The sequence below is a fragment of the Hirundo rustica genome, chromosome 1 (genome assembly GCF_015227805.2).
Source record: "Hirundo rustica isolate bHirRus1 chromosome 1, bHirRus1.pri.v3, whole genome shotgun sequence".
Taxonomy (NCBI): Eukaryota; Metazoa; Chordata; class Aves; order Passeriformes; family Hirundinidae; genus Hirundo; species Hirundo rustica.
This window is the reverse complement of record NC_053450.1, coordinates 1,844,044-1,856,598: the sequence shown is the minus strand read 5'-3', so window position 1 is coordinate 1,856,598 and position 12,555 is coordinate 1,844,044. Positions and strand designations below refer to the sequence as shown.

At 42.7% G+C, this 12,555-nt stretch overlaps 1 long non-coding RNA gene across 1 annotated transcript in view; it reads right to left on the bottom strand.

Moving 5' to 3' along the window:
• The window catches only part of LOC120761352 (uncharacterized), a 117,194-nt gene that overhangs the window by 96,958 nt on the left and 7,681 nt on the right, over nt 1-12,555 (bottom strand). The window contains exon 2 of the long non-coding RNA XR_005703608.2: nt 5,009-5,102. This is a non-coding gene — a long non-coding RNA (uncharacterized LOC120761352). The remainder of the gene's footprint in view (nt 1-5,008; nt 5,103-12,555) is intronic.

The window sequence follows — 12,555 nt, the reverse complement described above, 5'->3', positions numbered from 1 at the left end:
ATGTGCTGTAACCCAGTTCTCTGATATATACAGCAGCAGAATACCATCCCTGCAATAAAAGTACAGAATGAGCCTCTGAAGATGCCTTTTTACTAGATGTTTGTAAGTGGATGTAGGTTTAATGACAAGCTCTTCTTGCTTACTTCCCGCTTTTACTCATCCTTCTTTTTGGGGGTAGGGAGGCTGACAGGGGTGGTTCTTTCTCAAGCTCAATACTAAATAAAAGAAACCCAAAAATATATTGAAAATGCACTCTAAAGTCATGGCAAAAGGCATATTTCAAATGAACGCAGCTGAAAACCTCCAAACTACCAAAAAGCCTTTTAAATAAGGGATTTTCACTTATTCAAGTCATTCAGGACATTGACACAACTTCTAAAAAGGTCAATCTCTTCCAAGTATTTTAACTCAATTAAATTGACAAAATCTCCAGCACATCAAGGTGACAACCATTTCAGTCTTTCCAGGCTACAGAGGGCTTCCTAAAGCTCACTGTTTTATGGAGAGCTTTCAGGTGTCTCTCAGCTGACTCTTGCAGGCCATGTCCAGATATGTCCAGAAATCCTTAGTATTGAAGGAGTGAGCCATGGAACTGTGCATTAATTCATGTGTGCATTCCACATCTCAGCCCCAACAAATCACAAACATGGGACAGGACCTGACACACACTATTTAATTTGACCTTTGACTACAACAGAGCCAAAGCAAGGTGACTCCAGCCCATAAATATTCCTGACTCCACCAGCACTGAAGATGTTCAGACCTCAGACCTTGAAGGGAAACAAACAGCATCAAATCCCTGCAGTTGTTTCATCTTAAGTAGACAGAAGGGAGGTGTTGACACTGAAGTGATGCTTTGCAGTTCAAGCAATCTGTGTTCAACTGCCCAACTGCCAGGCTTGACTCAGCTCTGGATGCAGTAGGAGAATTAAAGACAAACCACAGTCCTTTCACCTCATCCAAAGTATCCTGGAGCTGCAAAATGCATAGGAAATACTCCTGGTTGAACGGGATGTTACTGTGCTTCAGTACAGCACAGCAAGGAAAGAACCTGCATAATTTTAGTTTTTAACATTCGAGAAGATTAAATTAAAATAGTCACAAAAGTCACAACTATAGAAAGATACAGCAATTGTAATCAAGGTGGCCAGAAACTGGCAATGTGTTCCACCACTGGAGCAGTTTGGGAGTTACCCCGAACCATTTCATACCATTGATTAAGGCATTTCTCTGCATCCTGCCTCCTGCAGTAGGCAGATAAAATGCAGCTGTTCCGTCTACATAAAATGTGTTTAGATACATCAATCCTTGCAAAGTGGCTTTTTATTTTGAGGCAAAACCCAAAAGAATTATACGCTGCATTAAATATTTTCTTCTTTGTCCTCTTCTCGACCGTCTGCAAGATCAATTAAAGTGCTTTTGCATAAAACAGGCAGAGAAGAGCACGTTCCAAAAAATAAATAAATAACGACGCCACTCTTTGCTTTCAGTATGATGCCTGAAGAAAACAAGCGTAACGACTTAAAGATTCCCACAGTGAAAAAGAAGAAAATGATGAAGGTTTAATCATACACTTACAAGGCAACAAAACACATTTCTCAAGTCTTAATATCTCTTGTGAAATTTTAAGCGCTCAGACACAAATATTAGCAACAAGCTGCAGCAAGCTGAGTCGTTTCCCCTGCCCTCGCACAGGAATACAAGTGAGTCCCTCCCTTGCATTCACACACACACTTGCTGCTTCCATCATTTTTACATTCGCAAAAAATATCAAAATTAAACCATGAGCGTTTAAGATGTTATGATTTAACACGCTCCTCGCCTTACGGAGGTCTTGCCATCCTGGAGCTCAGCAACCTCTCTGTCCAGCTGCACTGCAAGATCTGGAAGCACCAGCACAACTTCCCTGCAGGCTGACCAGCAATGGGACTCATGGCCACAGCCTCGGCACGGAGAGACAATGCTCTGATCAACTGCTCCCCCAGTTACCAACCAAAACAGGAGCGGGGGAAAAGGGACAGAGATGGCCCCACCAAAAAAACTCAAAACCTACTTTCTTCTCCCTCAGAATGCTCTTTATCATGTCTGTGCAGGGCAAGGGAGGAACTGTTCCCATTAAAACCCCATCATCATAGGTTCTAAGGAAGAAATTTTTCACAATGAGGGTGGAGAAACATTGGCACAGGCTTCCCAGAGAAGCTGTGGATGCTCCATCACTGGAAGTGTTCAAGGCCAGGTTGGTTGGGGGTTTGGGCAAGCTGATCTAATGAAAGGTGTCCCAGCCCATGGCAGGGGAGTTGGAACTGGATGATCTTTAAGATTCCTTCCAACACGAGCTATTCTATGACTCTATCTGGCCCCAGATACTTGTGGTGGCCCGAGTGGCACAGCAGGTCACTGACCATTTCCCCTTGGATCACGGGGCCTTCGCTCTGCTCCCTGTCCCTCCAGCTGTGGGAGTCACCCCACCCTGTTTCCCTCATGGCCACTGTGCCATATTCTTCCAGCTGCACAGGGGCTTCCAGCTCCTCTTGTTTGTTGCCCATGCTGTGGGCACTGGTGCTTTTTTTCCCACCCCCTCTTTTTGGGGAAGGAGCCCTAATTCCTATATGGCCATTCTCAGGTAATTCCAGAGTTTTGAATCCATCAATAACCCTGGTGCCTTTGCTGCTGCAGGAATCTCCATCCCCTACCTCTGCTGAGACAGCAGAACAAAGGGCCTCCACTGGCACAGCATCCCACGACAAGAAAACCCAAAAATCTGCTGGTGACACCCGGCTCAGGGCCAGGTATTGATCTGCAGGATCTTCCTGGTTCTTCCTCATCATTCCCTGAACTGGAAGGGTTGAGGAGAACACTACATGTTTCCTGAACACTACATTCCCTTAACCAGTCAACCAGTCAACCTCACAACAAAGCACAAAAGAACTGAGAGGAGAGAGAAATCACTGCTCTACACAATTGAAACAGAAGGAAAATAACTTGCAATATTAAAATAAATCTAAAAAATAAACCCACACAAAAAAGAAAACCAAACACCCAAGAAATGAAAACAAAAGCTAAGAGGTGAATAATTCATTTCGGCAATGTGCTGTGCCCATATTCTACGTGAATTGCTTACATGGGACGTTCATGGTTTAATCAGAACTGCTGGAACAAGAAAAACCAGAGTCATAAGTACAACATTTATCTTGAGTAAACGACATAGGTCTCTGGGTAAGGCATTTTCCTTTAAAACAAAACAAAACAAAACAAAACAAAAAAAAAAAAAACAAAACAAAAAAAATAGGTTGCAGTTTGTGACATGACCAGCAAGGGGAGTCGGTGCCCAGAGCTTTGAGGGAACCACGTAGATGCAATTTTGGGTGGAGAAAACTCAAATAAACAATTCTGAGGTAGTGACATTGATAAAACATTGAAGACTGCCAGAGGATGCGGGAGGATGATGGACAGAGAGCAGAAAACCCACTAACCTGGAAAAGAGAGAGGGCTTGAGAGATACTAGAGTAGAAAAATAATCATGTTTTCCTTGGAAATTGGACTTTCTGTCCCTGCAAGACTTAAAGGAGAGCATGTAATGAAGAGCTCCTAGAGGGAATAAAAGGACAAATGAAATCAAGCCAGGATGGAGCTTAGGATAAGAAAATAAGAATTAATCTCAAAGTTCTTCCGAGTACAATGTTCTGACATTAACATGAAAAGATTTTGGCCAGTTCCTCTGGCGGCCTTGAGAAGACATCCAGGAGGGTACCAGATGTCTGGGAGAAGATGTCAGAGGACTGGGGCTAACCAGGCACCTTATCACTGAGCCCCAGAACCAGAAATACACAGGGGGGGAAAAGCATAAATAACTATTAAAAACAACCCTCACAAGGAGTGGGATTTAATAATATTATCCAGCATTTAAATCAAAATGCCAGCAGTAGGAACTCATTAGGCTCTGTATGGGGAACAGCAGCAAAATCACTGCTGCAGCTCCAGCCATGCTGGGCTCGTCAACAGCAACGGGGCCACCCTGGGCTCCGGGGCCACCGGGAGGGGCACTCAGAGCTTTCCTTCCTCTGCCCCGTTAATCTCATTAACCTCGTATTTACTCTGTTGTTGGTAATTACTCAGAACGTTAATTGGCACAATTTATGCATATTATTTACCGAATGTCACAAATCTCTTCAGCTCTGTGCATGAATCGGGGCTGGAACAAGCCAATGCTACAAATGCTGTGGGAAATGGAAGTAGCAAAATGAAAAAAATATTTTAAAAATTTTAAAAACACCTTTTTTAGGATTTGTTTTGAATTTCTTCAACATCTTCAGCTTGTTCTTGCAAGATAACAAATCAATTCAGATAAATATATAAAATCCACATATTTAACTAATTCCATAATAACACTCTAAGAAGGAGAAACAGACATTGAACCAAAAACACCCAAGAAAAGCCTTATTCCCTCCTATTAAGCTGGAGCCCATGAACCAGCTATTCTAGCCATGATACAAATTACTGTTAACGATATTCCAGGTGGGAAAAACAGATGCAGTTTAAGAAAACTGTTATTGCTGTTAAAGAACTCCATAGGTTTTACAGACACAGTGTGTTACACCTTGAAAAATGGAACTTTCACTGACCATCTGTTCCTAGCAGAGAACATCCAGCAGCTCTGGTTTTGGCCAGAAAGCCCAACTCAAAGTCAACATACCATGAGCAGGGGACATCCCAGAGCTTAATGTACATCCACAATCAGATTCAGGGGGAGAATCTGGCTGGAGATCACCCAATAGCAACCAGTTAAAACAAGAAAACCACTGCAAAAGCAGAAGATGTCATCCAGAGGTGAACATCTGCAAGAGCAAAGCCCACAGTATTCCTACATCCCTGCTCCAGGGCCTCCTCTACAACATGCAGCATCACCTCCAGTGAGCTGAAAGGATGGGGAGAAAACCAACCAAAATTAAAGAAAATAAAATAAATGAGAAGTATTATCAAGGAAAGAAAACAGCAAAAATTACCTCACCCACGATTTTATTCTGCTGTGTTGTGAAGCCGCTTGTTGGGAATTTGGCAGCAATAACCCAATGGATCCAAGGCCCAGCTCAGCAGTATTGTTCCTGTTTAGATAAAAGGAAAAAATAAAACAAAATCAGATGTGAAAAGCAAAACAGGCTTTTATCTGCTCTGTCTCCCTCTGTCTGAAGCTCAGGGATTCCCAAGACTGAGGTTTTAGCTGTATCTTTTGATTCAACTGGGAGTTTTCACACCCTGTGAATTTGTTAAACATATCCATATATTAGACAAGTTCTGCTTTTGGCCTACACAATGTCTGTTGACAATGGAACACGCACAAAAAAAAGGAAACAAAAGAACACTTCTTCCTGTTCATTTCAGGGTGCAAACATCAGGGGACACCTAGCAAAACACACCAGCAAGTAATTTTAATTTTCTGCAATTTGTGATTTCACATTATTGTCATTCCCCCCTGTTTAGTGATGCCATATTTTATGGTCAGCATTAGCCAGTTAAACAGGATCTGGTTTTAGTATGTTTTTACTACATTTTTTACTACATTTCCTACAAAAAGAAAGCCCATGCAAATATAGGGATTGCTGAGAGAGAATCACTCAACTGAGACAACCAAGTGGACCCAGAACTGGACTTCTGAACATTTTCAGGGATGGTGATTCCACCACTTCCCTGGGCACTCTGTCCAATGCTCGACCATGCTTTCAGTGAGGAAATTTTTCTTACATCCAATCCAAACCTCCCCTGGTGCAACTTTAGGCCATTTCCTCTCATCAGGAACAGCCTCCGTAAGGATTCAAAAACTCACATAACTCTGGAGACTGTAATGACACCATAAACTCATTTCCCACCTTCACAACTGTTTGTGGGGTTTTTCGCCCAAATTTGGAAACTAATGCTCCAGAGGAATTTAAGACACTTTTAATGCTGTTTATTACGCTTTAATAAAAAAATAAAAGAGAAAAGAAGAAAAATAATGGCTTAGGCAAATCAGGTAGGGGCACTTATACACTGGGCAAAGTAAAGAAATAAAAAAATACAGATTTTTACATCAATTGTTCCTGAAAGGAAGTGTTTTAATGAAAATGCTGATATTTTGGGCTTGTTTTAAGCAGGAAGAGCATCACCACACAGGAGACACCCTTCCAGACTAACCATGAAAGCCTTCTAATCCCTCCTTATGATGGCATGGTGGAGAAAGTCAAATCACAAGGGATGGCACCAGGGAGAGCAGCAAAGGATGATGAAGGAGCTCCTGCCTTGAGCTTTTCTACCCTTAGAAAAACCATCCAATTACTCTTTCCTCCTCTTTGATTACACAATCGACTTCAACACCCTCAAAGCCAATGCCTCCAAAACATGGGGAAAAATAATTATTAAGAGCCTTTAAGTTACAGTACCTTGTACCTAAGTTACAGAGCCTTAAAGTACAGTACCCTGGACCAGCTTTCAAAGACAGGGTAAATAAGCAAGACCTTTAAATTTTAAGATGTTGCTCAGCAGCACCTTATCATGCCACATCTCACAACACTTCTTCCTTTTTGTTTCTCTGGCCAAAGGTCAAAATTCCTCTTCCCAAGACACAAGCCTTCATATAAAAAGAGTGGTGAAACTTTTACATCCAACTAATACAGGAAAAATCCACATCTCCATCCTGGAGACCTTCCTACATATGATTTATTGCAATTTAAGGTGGGGAGAAAAAATGACAAAATTTGTCTCAAATTGAGGCAGTCCTGCTGCAAAAGAAAACAGAACTATTTGTCCAGCACACAGAGTCGAGCACTGAAAGCTCAGGATGCTCATGGCTGCTAAGGTAGGTGCTTTTATCACCCTCATGTAGCCTCGGGACAAGCATTTTTAAACTGCCTGTACAAGCAAAAAACAGTGGCCATTTCAATTTTTTCAGAACAAGCTAAGCCATGGCACACCCCATCCTGCCAAGTGAGGATTCAGGTCCTTAAGTGTAGAAACCCGGTGGTCCAATTTCCCATAAATATTATTATGCCCATCTCCCAGAGCACCCAAGGCAGCCCTAGGAGGATGAAAACCAATATTGAAATGATCAAAACCATACCACATTGCACATGAGACTTCTTGCCCATCCATCTTCGCCTTATCTCATCCTCCCACCAGTTCCATCCCCCAAACTGATGTTTTCTTCTCCAATTCAATCTTTTTTCTGGTGGTTTCTCCACAGCAGGGTCTCTCCTTTGTGTCCCTCTTGCATTCTCCATAAAGGAATGCAAGAGGGACGTGATCCACGGTTGGCATACACTGGGACAATTCCATTATAAGGAGGAATTGATGACAACTCTGCCCACCTGCAGGTTTTTGGGGTTTTATTTTAAGGCATTGCATATGTAACCCACAGTACAGGAATATCACACTAAAACTCTGGAAAGTAAGGGGCGGGTTTTCCTCGTTTCTATGGTTATGAGCGATTTTAATGACCAACCTAAATAAAAAGGCTGGAAGAGAGAAAAAGTAGGAAGGAGTGAGGTGGGCGTTTAATTTTGATTGACAAGACAGAGCAGAACTAGTTAAGATCTGTCAAATGCTTGCTGAGGATCATAAATCCTCAGCACATTCTACAGCAGACAGAATTAGTCTAAAAGCACAGCTTTACAAAAATATTTCTTAGCTGCTGAGATCAGAGTTCAGCATTGCAGTTGCCCCACAGAAAGCAGCTGATGTCATAACTACCAAAGGAACTAAGGTAGGGCCAGAAAAAATACATACATATTTTAATTATTTGTATTTGATTTTTAAGTATTAACATCTACAATGTCTTAACATGTCTTAATTTTTGTCTCTGGCCTATCTATATAAAATATTAGTATAAAATGGCAGCATTCTCAAGATTATTAACGAGCAAAACAACAATTTTAAAGGTATTATCAAAGGCACCAATTTGGAATCACATCTGTATCACATGAAATGTTGTATAAATACAGACTACAGAGATAATTCCTGCAATAAAGACCTTAAAATAGGGGACTGAACAGAGAAAGAGTTGAACACAGATTTGATGGGAAATTTCAGGAAACACAATATGGAAAGACAAAAACACTGGCATGACAGTCAGCTGTGTTCCCTGAAGATACACAAAAAAAAAAAAAAAAAAAAAAAAAAAAAAAAAAAAAAAAAAAGCTTTAGAGAAAATTAAGAACATTCCTACAAATGAAATCATCAAGAAAGAAAGAAGAATGGAGAGGTGGAGACTTGGAGCATTGCAAAGTCAGGAGCAGAGTTTCATGACCTTGGAGGGAAGAATCAATACCTCAGCAAGGCACAGGGCAGCACGAGAAGACTAAACCAGCATCTTGTGTTTAAGGCCAGGGAGAAGCAGGACGCACCAAAGGACAGACACAAAGAAGACTCAAGATGTGCCTGAACCAAATTTGGAAGATGTTTTTCTTGTACTCACTTGGCTCTGTTGGGATGCAAGCAGGACGCAGTGATCTTCACAGGGCTACACATCCATGAGCTTTGCTATTTTATCAAATGATGTTTGAATTTTAAGGAGGAAAAAACTCAGCAAGAGAAGATGAGGTTACAAAAGAGAGAAGTCAACAGCTCCTGAGATGCCTGCCAACAGGATCTGCACTCAAAGCATGCAGTTTTGGCAGAGAACATTCTCAGAATCTGGTATTTAAAAGTCTCATGGTGTTGGAACGTGTAATTAAAGTAAAACGATACAAGTGAACTAAGATCTGATCAACACGAACTTGTATCAAAGTCAGAATGTGTTCCCACAGAGTCTCAGCCACCTGGTTCTTCCATGCTTCATTCAAAGAGAGAAAAATTAGCTACCAACTACTTTTATTCCCACTCAAAAGCATCCCTCTCCAACATCAAAAAGTGATGGATTTGCAACAATCTTCAAGAATAAGAAAATTCCAAACAAACTCTAAAATTCACAAGTTGTTTAATTTACTTCACTTTCCAATTCTAGAGCAACATGTTTGTTGTAATATGAACCTTCGTGATATGAAGGAAACAAAGAATAATGAAAACACGTACAATTTTGTTCTTGCTCCTCAAGAACTGGAATAAACTAAAGAATTCAAAACCTTCATTGAGAAAAGCCCTAAGGAGAGGAAGGACTTGGGGGGATATTGGTGGATGGGAAGTTTGACATGACATTATAAATGGCAATGTGGCTGCTCCATCCCTGGAAGTGTCCAAAGCCAGGCTAGGCAGGGCTTGGAGCAACCTGGTCTACTGGAAGGCGTCCCTGCCCATGGCAGCGGGTCAGAATGAGATGATCTTTCAGATCCCTTCCAACCCAAACTGTTCTAATATTATATGAATTTACTGCTATTTCCTTCCCAGTAGTGCAAACATATACTCAATAACCCAGGGAAAAAAAAAAAAAAAAAAAGGGAGTTAATATGTGATGTGATTTCCTAGTGCAAGGTTTCCAACAGCCACGTTGTCCGTCACCAAGAAGAAAGTCAAAGCAGTGTGGAATCAGCTGGCATAAGCCCATTTTTTTTACCAGGTAATGCCTCAAAACCTCCCAAACCAACTCTGCTGCCATCAGAGCCACCTCTTCCTTGGACAGAGCCCAGGAACGACTCGCAAATGAAATCCAACTGAATTTATTGCTTCTGTAAGCCTGGAAATTTCAGTTACAGAGGTGACATGACATTTTGTTTCGCCAATGCTAATCTAATACCTTTTTAAAGGTGCATACGTTTCACCCTGTTGGCTTCCAACACTGAATTACCAGTTCTGCTAAGCTTCAGAATAAATGAGACGAGCGTGGCCTCCAGGCGAAATCCCTTTGCTGTAATCTTTATTCAAAACACACCGCTCTGGAGCCTTGCATGCATTGCCAAAAATCGCCTTGAGGTTTGCTCTTAAGATGGCAATTTGCATATCAACATTTTGCTGCAGAGCTTACCCAATGTCCCCGCTATTATTTTAATACTCTGCTGTGGGCGGCCCCCTGAGCAGCTCGCAGAAGTGAAGGCTAAAAATATTCCTGCCTTCCCCTACCGGCTCCACACATGACCACAGCGAGCGCCGACTGGGATGCAAAACCAGCACTGATGGCATCCACCCGCCTCTCCAGGAGGATGCGCAGGCTCCAAGGTGCTCAGAAAAACATGGCAAGAAGGAGAAAAGTGGCTCTGCATGGATGGGGGGAAAACACACAGGTGCCAGAGGAGGAAGAGCGCAGAAAGAGCTGGTTTTACAAGGGAAGCAAGAGAGGTTTATCCGCGTGCGAGACATTCTTGGGAAAACACATTAGGAGGTAATAAAACAGGTGAGGGAGGCACCGCCTGGGATATGAATTTAAGATGATGCTGAACAGAGGAAGGGAAAGAATTCTCAAGCACAGAACAGGAGCGGTGCCGGGCAGACGCAAGCACAGCCTGATTCATGCCCCAGAAGGGAGATCCCAGTCCCGCTGGCAGCACCGTATTGATGGCAGCGCACAAAAAAACATGGATTGCAGGTTTTTCTCCTTGCCCTCCTCCACCTTGCCCAGCAAACCCCAGGCTCAGAGGTTGTAATTATTTCTGGCAAGGCGTAAACAGGTCTGGGACATGAAATGGAAAACTGGAGGTATTTATGAGACGCCACATGGGGAGTTGGCATCGGAGCCCGGCTACCAAATCAGCAAGCGCAAGGTCACCCTGGTCTGCTCAGGAGAACAACTTTGCAAAGTGGTGTGTAGCAAGCCAGGCAAAATAACCAGGCTCAGTCTGCCTGGGATGGTGAGTTAATGGAAACAGAAGGTGGAGAACCACCAGAAGACATTGCTCCAGCCAAGAGCAAGGGATTTATCATGATGCTGGTAGGCTTTGAGATGATGTCCATGGAGATGACATCTACTCATGACAACCAACTGCCTCTCTGGGGTGTGGGAGAGGAGCAAGGAGGGCATCAAGTCCATAAGTCTCCCTCCACCAAAGTTGTTGTAGAGGAAAACAGCCCAAGGGACTCATCTGCCTGGAACTGTTCCAGGCCAGACTGGATGTAGCTTGGTCTAGTGGCAGGTGTCACTGCCCACAGCAGGGAGATTGGAACAAGATGATTTTGAAGGTCCCTTCCAACCCAAACCCAAACCCTTCTGTGATCTGCAGGTAAATGACCAGTGGAGATCACTCATCCCCTTAGCCCACAGGCCACCACCACTTGCTTTCCAAGGAATTGGATTACTGCCCCAGCCCAGGAAGAATCACAAATTTTGAAAAGCAATTTCCTTTCTGCTGGTGGAGAAAAGCAGCAAAAGCCTAAACATCCCAGCAGGAAGCTATCACAAACCAACAGGGCTGAAGGAACCAGCAGCATCTCAAGCCCACAAAGCAGCCACTGAGGAAAATTCAAAATCTCTTGGCAGAGAGGCAGTGAGTGCCCCCAGGGATAGCAGGACCTCCAGACTCTTTTCTGCACAAATATAGTCTCCTTATAATAAATTCTGTGCTCAAACACCTCACAAACAGGACTAGGATGCACAGCTCTGCTTCTGAGATTATACTTAAATTCTAATTAATTTTTAAAAGGATGGCAGCACAGTGCGGTAGGAAAAGAACTGGCCAGAGAAGAGCAAGCCTGAAGACCTCAGAGCCTGTGGGATATCTCTATATATGAAAGGAAACAAAGGTACACCTGAACAATGTGCAAAGAAATAGAATTTAAAAAAAGGAAAACAAAAAAGCAGATGTTGGTTTCCATGCACAGGGAAGAGGATCTTGACAATTAATTTGCCAGTATTCCCATAAGAGTTAAAAAAAACACAGCCCACCAGAATTCCAGTCACACAATTATCCTATGTTTGGGACAAAGGAGACAAAACCAGAGAAGTTGTGGATGTCCCATCCCTGGAAGTGTTGAAGGGCAGGTTGGATGGCATTTGGAGCAACCTGGGATAGTGGAAGGTGTCCCTGCCCATGGCAGGGCGTTGGAAGCAGGTCCCTTCCAACCCAAACCATTCCAGGATTTTATGAAACACACCTGCTTCAGCTCCGAAGATGACCAAGGAAAATATCTGTAGTGAAACCCACAGTTTTCTTTTCCAAATTCAACGGTGTCCTGTTTTACACAAAAATTGCAATCCCGTTTTCACCACTTGCTAAGACATCTCTCCAAGGGACCGGTCTGGGTGCTTGGCTAGGCCAGAATCCATTACATTTTTAGAAAAACAACCCACAGCTATGAAAATTCCTGATGGTGCACAATCAAAACTTAGGAGGGCTTTGGAAAGCACAGAGTTGTTCTGTAAAATAGAAGTGTCAAAAAGCTTTGGACAGCATTCTCGGGCTTCCACCCCCACATTTTGCCACCCACTACCATCTTTGAGCACTTGCTGTTAATGGAAGCTGAAGGTCCATGACACTGAGAAATCAAACCTCTAACATGCAGCAGCCACAACATAATTTAAGCACCACTATTTTAATTATTTTACAGTTTTATCACATTTATCATTAGGAAAAGTAGATTTAGTAAAATTACTTGATTTTTCACCATCGCTGCAGCTCTGGAAAGCTTGAAAACCTGCATGGAATGTTCTGTAAGAGGATGGGG